A 15,298-nucleotide genomic window follows, 5' to 3' on the forward strand; every position below is an offset into this window, starting at 1 on the left:
TCATGGATGCAGAGACCCCAAAGCTCTGGAGGTGTTACTGGCTTGATGATGCTCCAGGGGAAGTATTTCTGTAGTAATTTCAGAAATCTCTACATCTGTCATTACTGGATTTGCTGTTGTCACTAGGAAAATTCTGCACCATTTGCAGTGCCAACACTGACTTGGGGACAGCTTTGATAGAATCTCTCCAGAGAGATAATAATTCTGGTGTATTCTTGCCTAAACCAGCCAGATCCTTCAGAGTGGCAATCCTGCACTGTCCAAATTTTATATTGGGGAAAAAACAATGTGGGGAACACTTACCCTTCCTGTTAGGGCTGGTATATTCACTAAAATACTTACAAATACCCCTAAAGCCAAACTACCCTGATTTTCTGTGCTGTCTTAGCAAGCAATTATTCAGCAATTATTTGGCAAGTTATTCTACACAACTTCATAGTAAAGTTCAGTACCAGAACTTCTCTATGGTACTTTCTTCTTCCTTTTAAAAAACAGCCTAAGGTTTGAATGCAGCCTTCATAGCTCTTTTCTAAGCCACAGCTCTTAATCTCTGTGTGTTACAAGCTGCTCTTGGGTTGTACACTCCAGATAACAGAGTGTAAAACAAATGGTTTCACTTGCAGAGACTATCACTTAGAGCTCAAATCATTCCAAGCTCTGTGTTGCTTTGAGACTTTAATCAGCCACCTTTTGCAGTTAATTGCTATTTTGGCAGGCTGGAGAAGGGAAATGGAGATTTTTAACAATTTCATATCAACACAAACTGAAAAGAATTTGATGAGACAAATAAAAGGTCTTTTTCCTAACTCAAAGATGCTCAGCTTGCCAAGTGCCAGAAGCTTTTTGCAAACATCAGAAGTGGGAGAGGATTTCTTGGAGAAAAGCTTGCTAGATCCCTCTGTGATGAAATATTTTATGCAGCACAGGTAAGTTCCATTTGGTGCACGCCCAGCCTAGCACATCTCACCCAGGATGTTCCACCCCAGCAAGCCAGGCTTTTTGGAGGCTTTGTGGAGCTCTGAGAGGCGCTGAAAAGTAACAAACCTGGGTGAATTTACCTCTCTGTCCCTCTCCTAGGTGGTATTTGCTCCAGCAGATGTGCAAACAGCATTTCTGACCTTCCCCTCACTGACCAACTCAGCATTATCAGCAAGCTCTGTCCTCTCCTGATCCACCCAGCAAAAAAAGCAGTGGCAGAGCTGATCAGTCAAGAAAGTGGCTGCTTGTCCTTCATATCCACTTCACTCCAAACTTACTGAAGCACTGGAAACCTCAGAAGCAGCTATTCCAGTTGCTCACAATGTGCTCTTTGTTCCGTGCTTGGCTTATCTTCGAGCACAATGCAATCTGAAGGAAGTACACCCACTCCCTGATGTTTTCCTTGGGAGCCAGAAGTGTGTGTGCAGCGTTTTTTGGGGCAGTGGTGAGTAAAAGTGGAGTGTGTGCCGTGAAAGGTGTGGGGGCTGGTGGTGCTGGGCTTTAAAGGCTGCAGATCCAGGCTAAAACCAGAATTCTGGCACTTTCTGGGTTCAAACTGTGCAGCCAGAGTCAAAAAGCTCCAGCAGCAGAAGCAGAGCCATTGCAGCTTTGATGGATGGTTTTCCAGGGCTGGTACACCTTGTGCTGTGAGCACAGCCAGCCTGTGGAAAGTTCAGCAGCTAAACTGAAACTAACCATTGTTCAAATACTTCTGAAATGAGAGAGTCTTGTTTACTTTATTGGTTTCCCTTCCTAAGGGGGGCAGGCAGTGTTTTCCCAGCCTGAAATGTTTCTCCTCTCCTTAGCATTTCCAAAAGTGACAGTGTCCCTATATCCTTGCATAACTTAATTCTGATCTCTTTGCAATTTTTTTAAAAAATAATAATAAGTCTATGTGAAAAGTCCTAGATTTTATTATCTATTAATGAATTATATAATCCATTAATGTGGAAAGTTTAACTTTACACATGCCTGGCTTAAGAGGCTATCTGGATAGTCCAGATCTGGTGTGTATGTATATTATTTCTATTTCTATTTCTGTGGGGAGTAGGGAGGACATAAGAGCACAATACAGTGTTTAAGGATTCTGAATTTGCAGAAAGCACCATAATCCATATTTGCTACCCACTCCTGTTTATAGACAATGGCATTGCAGCTAAAATCCTGGTGTGGGTGAGGATCTAATCTCACATGTGTGTCCATGTCCCCTCTAATGGCTCATCTAGGTGGCTCACTGCTCTATTACTTGTAGAAATGTTCTTTATTTGAGATAGTGAATTTTGATCCGAACGTCTCCCAGCTCTCCAAAGCTCTGTGGCATTTTCTGCTCCTGCACTCTCAGCCCCTATTGGGTTTTGCCAAATGACTTTTCATTTTCTGCAGCATTCTGAATATAGTTCCAAGGCATCAAAGAAAAGATTATAAAAATTATTAAATTCAAATAAAATCATGTGTCCCCCTGCTACTTCTTTTTTTCCATAAACAAACTAAGACAAAACCATATACAGATACCAGGTCTTGGCCTCATTTTAGAGTTCCTTTAAATTTCAAAAGGACTCAATCTTAAATGGTGAAATTGAAAAGTCATTTGGGATTTGGGTCAGAGTGACAGGAAAATATATTTATATATAAAAATAAATACCATTAGAGTTCTATTTGCAAGGTGCTGAAAACTCTGTTTAAAAGCTGACTTTGGAAAAGCTCTGATTTAACAGAAAAATATTAAGAAGTGTTTCTCTTTCTCTGAATAAAATTCAAACTTTGATTTAGATTTAAATTCTAGTTCTGGGTTTTTAATATCAAATGCAGTTTGTGGATCATTGCTGATATCTTGCTCTATCTTGAGCAAAGCAAGTCAGAGACCAGGCTGTTTTCCTTTTAAATAAATAAACATTGCTGTTTCATTGGTGGCTCTTAACAGAAGAGGTCAGCCCCATTGTTTCTGAAACAGCAGTATATGAATCTGAAAAGTAAATTATTAGTATCAACAGCAAAACTCATGGTGTAGTCAAGCATTTGTCACAATGAATGAAAAAATAAACAAGTTATTCCCCCAAGACCTCGGTGCTATTTAGAGATGAATGAAAACTTCATTGAAAAAAATAATCAGCTTGAATATTCTTTTGATTGTTCTGTGATTATTTGAGAGATTATATCCTATTGAAAAATCTGTTTTACTTGGGAAAACATGATTTCAATCATGTTTCAATCCCACTTTTATGCCATCTTAATGTTTGTAATTTTTTCTAACTAAAAAATCGTAGTGAAATAAAATGGACTTGCTTGTATTTCTAGTATGTCATACTGCTTCATCCTTTCTGGAGAGAGAAAGGAAGAACAGAAGGGAGAGGGAAAAAACTGAAACTGGAGAAAGGAGAATTGAGATTTTTATTGATATTTTTTCAATTTTCAGAACCCAAGATGAAATATTTTGCGTTGAATTTGAAGCATTTTATTCAGTGAAACACCTGTTCCTATAAAAGAGGTGGTTGGATTTCCTTTGATCTTGTGTTCTGTTCAAGTTAGAACAAAAACAATTACTTTTCATGCATTAATTTTCATGGACTAAGTGAAGACTCATGTAGTATTTCCATAATTAAATGTCAGGCTGGTGAAAGCAATGTAGTTTAAAATGGTATTTGCTCTGCAGTACCTCTGTGCACCAGGGCTCCATTTTTCAGGCTGTTTCACAAGCACAAACGAGCTGGCCTGGAGTTTATAAACAGCTTTAAGTAGCAGCTCTGTGCTGTGCTAGGGCAGCATCCATCACTGGGATGCAGCAGGAGCTTTGTCTTATCTCCCTTCTCTCCCCAGTCGTGTGCTCTCATACCTAGACTGTTGGCTCATTTAAACAAGTGTGCTGTTGCTGAGCACAAAAAAGAAAAAAAAACCAAAAAAAAACACCCCCAAAAAAAAGAGAAGAATGACCAAAAAACCTCAAAAAACACCAAGAAACCAAAAAGACAGACACTGTTTTTAAGACTTGGATTTACAGCTCCATGTTGTAATCGCACGTCACAGATTCTTTCACAAGAACTGTAAAACAAGTTTCCTCATGAGAAGGAAAACGAAAAAAAACAAAGAAGAAGAAGAAGAAGGTGGGTGTGCTGTCCCCCATTAAACAATTGTGAAGTTCTAGTTTAGTGCAGGCTTGGGGGGGAAAAGGAGACGTGTCAGTAAATCATCTGTGCAGCTCTCAGCCATAAAGTTTCTCGAGCAGTCAAAACTGCCAGGGCTTGTTTGGATGACTTATTCCTAGGCATGGGGGATGGAAGAAAGTTTATAATCCAGCTGCAAACTTCTGCTGTCTCTGGTGTCACTGCTGTTTACATTTCATGATAATGTGCTACAGAGACCTCCCTCTCTTTCAGAGGTGGTGTTTTGCTGCCTGACCTTGCTTTGGGGTTGTTTCCCCAGCCAGTGGAGCAGGGTCTGGCATTGCCTTGGCCTGGTTTGGCTCTTGCAGGGAATTTGGGGAGGGGGTGCAGAGCCAGGCTGGGCTGGAGCTGAGTGGGTCTGGCTGGTTTGGATCAAGACCCTGAGTGCCCTGGTCCCTTATCCAAACTGGTGATGGATTCAGGGGTTGCAATGTGTTGAGGTTGGAACAGAAATGAGTGCCCGGTGCCTTGGGTGGCTGCTGGCTCTCAGATAATCCAGCTGTGCTCAGAACAGGCTGCCAGAGCTGGGGGCTAAACCACCACATCCTCACCATCAGGCTCAGCTTAAAACGTACACTGCCCATCTCAGTGGGAAATGGATTTGTAGAAACCTCTCAAAGGCTCACACAGTGAGCATCTGTATGCAAACCTTGAGATGAGAAATGCTGACCTAGAAATGCCATGGAATGGGACAGACATTTTAAAGAATTACAAAGGATGGCCTTGCATTAAAGACTAGATACTTTGGAGAAATAGAATTTTGAAAGATGCATTGTAGTAGGACCCATGAGGGGTAATTTTAGGTGATTGGCTTTAAGGCATTTATAGCAGGGTGTGGCAAAAGCTGATAGGCAAGAAATACTTATCATGTATTGTAATTAAGAAATAATTAGCTTCTGAATGTGATGGCGTGAATTATAACATCTGTATTGTCTCACTCTTCTCATGAGACTGAAAATGGAATAGAAGTTTTTAAAACACCCCTGAGTTGTCCCATCTCTGGATCAGAAAAGGGCTTAGTCCACTACAGCTCAATCAACAACATTCAGAATCATGAAATCATGGAGTTTTTTTGGGTTGGAAGGGATCTTCAAAATCATCTTCAAAATCACCCTGCCATGGGCAGGGTCTCCTTCCACTATCCCAGGGTGCTGCAAGCCCTGTTCAACCTGGCCTTGGGCACTTCCAGGGATCCAGGGGCAGCCACAGCTGCTCTGGGAAACAGTGCCAGGGCCTTTCCACCCTCCCAGGGAACAATTCCTTCCCAATATCCCATCCATCCCTGCCCTCTGGCAGCTTAAAGCCACCCCACCTTGTCCTGCCACTACACCTCCTTGTCAAAAGTCCCTCTCCAGCCTAAAGAACATCATGGCTGTGGTTGTATTTCAGATTTCAGTCACTGCAAACTGTGCACAGTGGTTGGGAAGACCATTTTCAGTAGGGAGCAGTGCTCTGTTTGACAGTACAGGGATTTATGTGATTTATGTGATTTATGTGATTTATCTGATTTATGTGATTTATCTGATTTATCTGACAGGAGCCCATGCCTGTGTCCCAGCAGTGTGTGGGCAGGGGTGCAGTTTTCAGACAGTCCCTGCCTGGGTGAGTGGAGCAAATGCTGAAGCACTGAGAGAAAACCATTCCTGCAGAACTTGCCCTGGAGGATGTTTCATAGTGCAGCAAGTCAACTGGCAAGTTAGGGGAGCATAAAGGTGCTTAAAATCTGCATTTTAGACAAGCAACTTGAAAATTTGTGAGAATAATTCTAGAGCTGGCTTCTAAACTGTGTTTTTCTGAGGGAAAAGGGAGGAAACTAGGCCTAAATCAGAACTGTATTGCTCTTTCTCCTCCTGAAATTCTTTCTGCTCACTTTTTCCTTGTGCACTGTAACAAGAAAGACATGCAGCACCCTCAGACCTCTGACTAACGCTTGAGATGAGTATCTTTTAAATTAAACAGAACTCAGCCTGACCTGTCTGTGTCTTAAATTTCTTGCTAGTATGAAATGTACCCTTCAAACAATCTTAGACCAGTGGTTCCCCCTTCTCCCCTTAATCTCAGGTATGATTAGTGCTTAATGGACCTTGAAAAGCCTCTATTTATAATGGCCACAGGTTGCTCTTGCTTAGATATGATCTCCAATTTTCTGTTTTCTCTTGAAACAAAACCCAAAATGCTGGGACACATACTTGGTTATTATGTTCATATATGCTACTTTTTTCTTTTCCCCAAAACCACAGTCTTTGGTGAATGATTTAATCCATATAACTTCTTGTGAACCCAAAACAATGGCTGCTTTGTTCTGATAATGTGATATCTCTTATACAGATACACCAGGGTATCAGGTGCCAAGGGGCTCTTTCCATGGAGGAGGACATCTGAATCCAGGACATTTATTCTGCATCTGAGGAGGTGCAGTGAGAGCCAGAGATAGGACTCTCCTACCCACTGCATTTTGCTGCACAAAAAAACTTCAGAATCCCACAAAACTCATTATCAGCCCTGTGTTATTTGTTGAAAAACAGATAAAAACACCCAGTGCTTTAAGAAAATCAACCCAAGCAGGCAAAGACCCAGACTGTGATTCCAGCATCATTTCTTGTGTTGAATGAAACCTTGTGGGTCAGGCTTAACATACCTGTGTCAGTTATGCCTGAGCCTCTCCTTATTGAGCCCATGTTTCCAAGGAGCAACCTCCAAATCCCACAGCCTTTCCCAGACCTTCCTGACTCCTCTCAGACTGGAAAATGAGAGAGGTGAAGCTCTCAGAGCTGGTGGAAGGTCCTGAGGGGTGAGATAAACAGTCATTACCTTTGCTAATGATGGTGAATCCCTGTGATGTGCTAATCACGGAGCAGCAGCGCCCACATCCAATGCCTAATTAAATTTCCTAGGAATCGATTACAGTGGGATTACTGGCTTTCTCCATAATGGCGTCAGATCTAATACAATCAGCCAAAGTTCAGATATATTTGCATTGCTAATGTGGCTGGGACTTATTTCTCTTCTATTAACAATAATGTTGCAGCAATGGCTGGAAGTCCTGGTGGAGGCTGGGGCTGTACCTCTCTCAGGAGTGGGAGAAGATTGGAAAAGTTCATCAGGCCCTGTATCAAATTTGAAGAGAGCAGTAATCACCTCCAGGGCCTCTGTCCATTCACTCAAACAGAAGACAAGTGTATTGTTTATTATTTTGTATAATGCACAAGCTTTAACATCAGATCCCTCCTCACTTGGATTCATGTCATTTTCAGCTATGTTAATTTTATAGTAATTAGTATCCTCAGCCAGCATACAAGTGTATTGTTTATTATTTTGTTTAATGCACAAGCTTTAACATACAATCCCTGCTCACTTGGATTTTGTCATTTTCAGCTATGCTAATTTTCCAGTAATTAGTATCCCCAGGGCTGGGTACCATCTGTTTTCCACAGTTCCTATCACCTGAATATCTAAGGGCAGGTTTAAAATATAAAAAGAGCTCCAATGGGACATAAGTGCCTGTAAAACACGGATTTTCATGCTCATCTTACCATCAGCACATTCAAAGTGCTTTCTTTGATTCCCCTTCTCTCCCCAGGGTCTTTCCAAACATAGCCAGTGTGCTCTCCTGTTCTCCCTGGCCAAATCCTGAAAGGTGACTCAATGTGTGGAGACTCCCCCTCAATCACTGGGCTTTAGGCTTCAGTACATGACTCAGAGGATAAATATTCAAAAACAGGGCAATTTCTCAGTGCTGTTTCACTGAGCACGTTAAGGAGGGTGACAAGGCCAGTGGAGTTTTGCTTTCAGATGATCAGCATGGAATGTGGCTGCGCAAAATGAAAGTGGTGAAAAATCACTGGCTGCACAGCATATCCAAATTTGCTTAAATGTGTTTCCAAATTAGAATAATTTGGATTCCCCGTAACTGAAAGCTGTTTCAAAAGGGTTCCCTATTTTTAGATCATTACTGCTATTTCAGAATGTTCTAATATTACATGATTTAAGTCCTTGCAGCAATTACACTCGTAGGCAAAAATTGCATGGAAAAATGAGGCAATTTAAAATGTGTCATTTGATAAAAATGAATGGAAAAATTAGAAAATACTCACCCACATATAGTATCTTGTCAAAGGACAGCTAGACAAGCAAGCTGGAGAGATTAAAGGAATCTAAAAGTCAAATAATTAGTGGCTGCAGTAGATTGAAAGGTGAAATAATGGTTAAGAAGTGAGAACTACAAACAGTAAGACAATGAGGGAAATTGGAGAATAAGACTCCTTCATTCTCTTCCAATCCTACACCCCCTTATACTTGATGAGGTGCTCTCTTATTCTCAATTTTCCTCTTCTAAACACTCATAATGATAGCTGTCAGGTTTAGGTTTCTTTAGCTCTTGGGTAAAATATTTAGGGAATAATTCTACAGATCTCTCTGATGTTTGGTGATATTTTAAATAATAGTAGCTCAGTATCTGAACCCTCAGGTCTGAAATCTCAGTGTCTTCACCAATGCTGAAAAGACTCAGTTTTGTACCATAAATTTACTGATAACTTTTAATAATCCATTGGCTGTGTTTTTTTCATGTGTAAGTTTGTGTATAAATATTTACATTCTTATTTATATGGTGAGGAAAAAGTTCTTTTTTTTTCATTGCTGATTGCTGACATTTGAGGTATGTGAAGTATTTTTTTGCAATGCTGTTTTTAAAATAATGCTGAAACTATTTACACATAAATTACTGATAAGGCCCAGGATTTTATTTTCGCTGCTCACCGAAAAATGTAAAAAATGTGAATCTGATTTTTAGGGCTACCCACATCATCTAGCAAGAGACTAAAAAAACCACAACTCCTCTCCTTTTCTCCCCAAACTCATATTAGAAACAGGCCAAGGATGGTGAGGTACAGAGAAATGCACAGATGGGTCCTTATCTGTGCTGTGCATCCCAGACCCTGAGTCCTGCTGTGGCTTAAATAACATTTATTTCCATGATTCATAAAAAAAATGAAGTTAAAACAATGAAATCAGCTTAAACAGAGGTTAAACTTTGATATTACTGAGCTATGCAAAAGGCCCCTCTGCAAGTAACTTAATTCTCCATGTGGGATATAGCTGAGACAGGATCTAAAAGCCTTAAAAGAAAAGGGCAGGGGGTTTTGGAGGGGATCTGCCCCTGGATGCTCTCTGCCTGGAGATGAGCACTGAAATGCAGGAGGTGTCTTTGAAATGCTCCACCTGAGCTGCTTTGCCCCTTTAAGAAGAAAACTCTGAGTTCTGAGGGAATCCAAGCCCTGGTGCAGAGCACAGACGTTGGGAAAGCTTCGCTGTCGTCATTTTTGTTTCTATGCCCAAAGACTGTACCCAATAAATCAGACATTTTCTGCCTGTTGCACTCTTTAATGCTCTGGGCTGGGACTCTCCAGCTGAGGCTGCAGACAGAAATGTTCACCATGGGGGTGCTCAGACGCCAAATCATGGCTTGTGTTTGTGATGGGATGGTGGATCCTGAACCCACCGGACACTGCATTTTACTCACTCCTTGTTAACTCCTGCAGTGAGTGGTTATAATATGAGTTTCTTGATTTCTGTATTTGGATTTCTTTAAAGATTTGTTACTCCCTGAGTATTCTTTATAGATTTGTTACTCCCATCTCAGTGCCTTCAGCAGGTATAGTCAGGAGAAAAATTAATTTTTTTTTAAGGGTGTTTCAAGGACTGAACCACTTCTTGTGTAAGTAACATGACTTAAAATGGTCAGTTGTTTGATATTTATCATGGCAGGGACTGCAGTTACCACAGAAATAAATTTTCCCCTTCCACAAGTCTGTCAGTGACGAATAAACACGAATTATGAGCATCACACCTCACAGAGAGAGGTGAAATATATTTTAAATATTTTTGATATACTAAATATATATTTTTATATAGCATATATATAAATTTTATTTTTAATTAATAATAAATACCTTTTAAATTTTTATTTTTAACATAAATCAATATTTTAAATATAAATAGTTTTGTGAAATACAGCTATGGACACAGAGCAGTTCTTTGATGGAGTTGCACATTTTTGGGTTTTTGTGTTTTATCTGGTGCTGGTTGCTTTCCCAAGTCATAACAATAAAATAAGATGAGGTCTAATGCTGTCTAAGAGGTGGTGAGCACCTGATGGCTGCAGTGGCTGTAGTTTTCTGGAGATGGGTAACCCCTGACTTGCTCTTGTTGCAGATTTTCTCTACACACCTGTTACTACGGGACACGAAATAATACAGCATGGACATGCAGTTTTCTCAAGGTAAAAAGAGAATTTTTAATTTCTGACTTTGACATTTATAGATTTCTAAAAGTGACAGTGGATTGGAGGGTGACAGTGCCACCTCTCCAATGACACTGGACAAGCCAACAGTCTATCAAATTTCTCTCTTCCACAAAAGAATGCAAAACAATAAGTTATTTACAGAAAGTGTATGAGAAAGTTCGTTACAAGAATATAAACACCAGAAGGCTTAGAAAAACTTAAAAGATCAGAGCAACACACACCCTCCTGTCGGTATGAACAACTCCCCCCAGGGGTTTATCTGCAGATTTGCGAATAACCCACGGATCCTGGGCGAGCCCTTGCACCTTGCATGGCTGGGATTGCAGCAGCACCAGCACAGCGCCTCGCTGACAGCTCCTGCTCTGCTGGTGCCAGCAGTTCACACCTATTTCCAACTCTCATTTTGTCCAAAGAGACATTATTGAGGCTGAAAGAAACATTTGCTCAATTTCTGCTTTTCTCAGATTGTTTTCTCTTCGAGGACAATTTCCTAAACAACCTCGCTGCCCTTAATGAGCAAAGCCCAGAGTGTTTATTGTAACCTGCTTTGAACTGCTGGCAGCTCCAGAGGAGGAACAGAGCCTGTCTTGTGCCAAAAAGTGAGTTCTGGGCAGAGCAGGGCCGAGGTACAGGAGCAGGGCAGCGTTAATAAAAACACTGCAAATGAAACGTTAGCGCGGGGTGCTGAAAGAGCTCAATTTTATTTTGTTTTCACACATTAGGTTTTGCTTAAAGCAGACAAGTACCAGGGAGAGCGTTCTGAAAAGAGGCTTTGTATAGGAGCTGGGGCTCTATCCATCAGATTTGTCATTTCAGGAATGCAGCCAGATGTATTGACTTACTAGCAATTGCATTGGTGCCATCTGGCCTGCTGGAGGCTGTATTAAAGATGGAAAAAGCTGAACAGAAAGAAATGAAACTTGTTCATCACGCCATTACCCTAGCTGCTTATTTAAAGAGGGAAAAAATGTAACTTCTTGGCAGGGGGCATGCTGTTTGAAAATAAAATAGGAGGTCTTAAGGACCACAAGTCTCAAAACCGAGCACTGATGTTTATGTGCAGGCTTGAAAGCTGGGCCTCGCTGTTGTCATTTTGTGTATTTTTTTTAATTTTAATGGAAAAATGCTTTCAAATCCTACTGTTCTGAGTAATGGAGCAAAAAAGCTCCCAGAGACCCCTGCCTGGTCCACTGCAGGGACCAGACACTTTATCCTTGCTCACTGTCAGTCCTCCGCACAGCAGTTCAGCTGCCTGAGTTGCCTCCTCCTCTCAGGAACTGAATTTGTAGGTGCTCTGCCTCCTCTTGCTGTTCCAGGCATGTCTGCAGAGATTTTGGATCATTTCAGACTTTTCAGCATCCCTCTCTGGGCAGAACTGCTATTCCTAGTACAGCAATAGTAATAACGCATTCCTTAATACTGAAACTCCTAAATGTACTTAATTTAATTAATAAATCAAATAAATCCACGTTCCAAGTGTTTCCTTGCATTTCATATAGCACAATTTTTCTTAATATTTTTAGGATCAGGGCTGGTGTAAACATTTATTGACACTATGGAACTTTTTCAGTATAGAAATGTATTATGGCTACAGAGTAAGAAATGTTCACCAGCCTTACTGGGGTATAATTTTTAAGATGCCTTTATTCATATTTAATTCTACAATTAGTCTTCCTCAATCAGTGCCATCTTCTTGGGAAATTATTCCATTCATTTCACAGAATAAAACCATGGGTCTGAACCACCTCCCACCAGAGCTAATGGAATTTGGACTGACTCCTGTTATAGCCCAGGAAACAACTCCTAGGTATTTTCACCCCTCAACCTTTGTTGAAGGACAGAAGAAAGATTTAATTACTGAAAAGTAATTATACTTTGTTTTATATTTAGTTTTCAGTGCTCTCTCATAGACATACTAGTTCATTTACTGTTGCAATAAAAGTTGTTTACAACTACTGACAAAAATGATGAAACAAAGGACCAGAGTCTTTTATTAAAAAAGAAATATTTTTCTGTTCTGCTCTGTTCTCTTCCCTTCTTTTGTTTTTGCTGTTTAGGATAGAAAGCTCTCGAGGGCAGGGAAGTGGAACTTTGTAAAATGCTGAACTATTTGTGGGTGAAGTCAGTGTTTTAGCACTCCCAAGCACATGTGTTAGAAGAATACATGATAGTTTTAGGATTTCTACAACCATGAAACCTCCGCTATAGCACTGCCAGGGTCTTCACTGTGGTTTTTCTTTTTTTTTTTCCAACAAGATGAGAAAAGCTGGCACCAATACTGGAAAAGTCAACAGTGACTAAATACCCTTAAAAGAAGATGTAATGTTCTTACTCATACCTAGTCATGGAGCTGTGTGAAAAAAGACCAAATTTAGCCTCCATTAAAGGTCAGGATAAAGATTTCTGTCCACTCCAGTGCAATCTGGTTTGTTCCTTCCAAAGGAACAGGGAGCAGCATCCCCTGGCAGGAGCACGAGCTGGTACCACACTGTGCTCTCCTGTCCACAGCCCTGAGCTCCTCCAAGGGTGCTCCTAAGTGGGACTGGACTGAAAAACCCCCAGTGCTTGGACCAGCTCAGGTGAAATCCCTTCTCCACCTGAGTCTGGAGAGTGTCTGTGCCAGCTGTGACAGCCCCTGCTGGTGTTTTGTGCTGATCACACCCCAGCATCCTGCATCAGGACAGAGCAGCCCCACCTGAGCCTATAAAGTTGATTTGGGATTGCCCAGAGCAGCTGCTGCTGCTGAATGCCTGCTGAGGAGCAAGGAGAAGGTTTGTTGCCACTTAGCTTTCAGTAATTTGCAATGTTCTGAAAATTATTCTAAACAATGTTGAAGGTTTTCTTCCCCCATCCCAAAAAATCAGTATCTCTGGTAGCAATGTCTGGATTATTCCCCTCAAGGATTAATTAAAGGGCTTAATCCCTGTGCCTTCTATTTTGTAAACTCAGAATGCTGGCTTTATTATTGTTAGCAGTAATCTCATGATCCCAAGCAGGAAGGAGGGAGGGCTCAAGCATATGACACAGGGGACAAAGTGCTCCCCTGGCCAGGAACCGCTCGCTGAGCGGAACCGCGAGGGGACGCGACATTCTGGGAAAAGGAAAACATTGAAAACATTGCCTTTTCTCTGCAGGGAGCCCCTGCCCATGCAGAGCCTGCCACCACACACTGGCAGCCCTGCCAGGAGCAGAAACACTCCCAAAAACCGTGGTTGAGTTCTGAGGGAAAGAGGGCAGAGCATAAGCTTGGAGGTTTAAAGGGAAAATTGGAAGGGTGGCAGGAGGAGCTGTCTGATTGGTGTTGTGGAAGAGGTTGCAAAGAAGTAAAGAGAATAAACAAATTAACAAGCAATGCTAAATAAATACAGGCAAGTAAATATATTGCTGGGAACAGTGTAAAGTGGAAAATCTTCCACCATTTTTATAATTCACTTAGCATATTTTATATGTCATATATCTGCACAAGTAGAAACACCTTCACCATGTCTTTTAGCAGTATAGCATCCATAATATAGAGTAGTAAAAGGTGTGAAAGGCAGGAAAACTTTTATTCCTTAGTGTCTAGAGTGGTTTAATGTTTTGTTTTTTTTTCTAGTTCACTTTTAACGCCCAGCAACAGAGTGTGAGAGCTGCTGGTGCTCAGAGGTACAGATTCCATCTTATCTGGTGAGTTAAAGCGGGATTTTAACCTGGGCTTGAAAAAGTTCATTATACACCAGAAAATTTAAGAGAAGACTATGAGGAGAAATCCCTTAAAAAATATCTAGAAAACCTGGAGTAGCACTTGTCCATATGTAATATTTAAACCAAACATGGTATTTTAGTAGCCTTGGACCACTCTGAAATCAGTGGGTATTTTCTTCATGTATCAGAGAGCAGATTTTTGTCAGTCTGCTTTTTATTAACATAAACAGGCTAGTGGTGGTGACATAGGTAGTGACAAAAGGTGTATTGATGGTAAATAATGGACTGACAAAGGGGAGAACTGTGCAAGGGACAACTTTCATGTGTACTTTTTTGGTGATGCATGACCTCCCCTTACTCCACAGGTCTTTTATCATCTCTGCATGAAAGAAACATGTTTTAACCCAGCTCAGGTGGACTTGATAGCTCTATCTTTGTAGCCTTTTCTACAGTACTCCCCAATGGCTGATAATAATATGTACTCAACCACCTTTAGGCCACTGTTGGGTCAAATTGGGAAAAATATAGTAGTTTCCAAAACTTGAAACCCTTGCATAGGTGACAAGAGAAAAAAGAAGTGTAAATCCAGGCAAAATTCTGGAGGTGGCCAGCAGGTTTAGTGGCAATCTGAGGGGGATTCAATGCCTCTTTCAAAGAGGGTCTGCACACAGATTTGCTGACAGCCTGCACCATTTCTGCTTTTCTTGTTGGGAGTCTGCACTTTCAGGGAGAATCCTGCTGCCTGTGGAGGTGTGTTCAGGTCAGAAACTTTAAACCATTGTATAGAGGAAGATAAGACAAAACTCAGCTGGTTTGGTCCTGAAACTCCCCTGGAAATGAATCCCATGGGGTCAGTGAGGAGAAAGTCCTGGTGAATTCATCAAATTCATAAATTTCATACTATCCTGACATAATTTTCACCCTGCTTCGTGTGAAAATTGCACCATGACTTCAGCTCATCAAGGCTTTGTTGCTTCTACCTGGAGGAAGGAAGGTCCAATCCTTTGACAGTATTTCTTTTTTGAGTCCAGATTTCCAAGATGAAACATTCACTTTGTGTATTAGGATTAAAATTAATAATTCACAACTTAATGAGGAGTTGATCCAAGATCTGTCACTCCTGCCAAAACCAGGGTTTGGTAACTGAAAGGGCTGTTGTTGTCTTTCTCCTTGA

The 15,298-nt window shown here is 41.0% G+C and overlaps 1 long non-coding RNA gene across 2 annotated transcripts; it reads left to right on the plus strand.

Moving 5' to 3' along the window:
• Positions 1-1,096: 1,096 nt before the first annotated feature.
• LOC135449785 (uncharacterized) lies at positions 1,097-14,875 on the plus strand. 2 transcript variants are annotated; one of them, XR_010440837.1, is made up of 4 exons: positions 1,097-1,423; positions 10,350-10,416; positions 14,036-14,106; positions 14,490-14,875. It is a non-coding gene; the product is annotated as an uncharacterized LOC135449785 (long non-coding RNA). The 2 variants fall into 2 exon arrangements; XR_010440838.1 differs by lacking the exons at positions 1,097-1,423; positions 10,350-10,416 and adding an exon at positions 13,168-13,211.
• Positions 14,876-15,298: the final 423 nt, after the last annotated feature.

This window comes from Zonotrichia leucophrys, chromosome 6 (assembly GCF_028769735.1).
Source record: "Zonotrichia leucophrys gambelii isolate GWCS_2022_RI chromosome 6, RI_Zleu_2.0, whole genome shotgun sequence".
Taxonomy (NCBI): Eukaryota; Metazoa; Chordata; class Aves; order Passeriformes; family Passerellidae; genus Zonotrichia; species Zonotrichia leucophrys.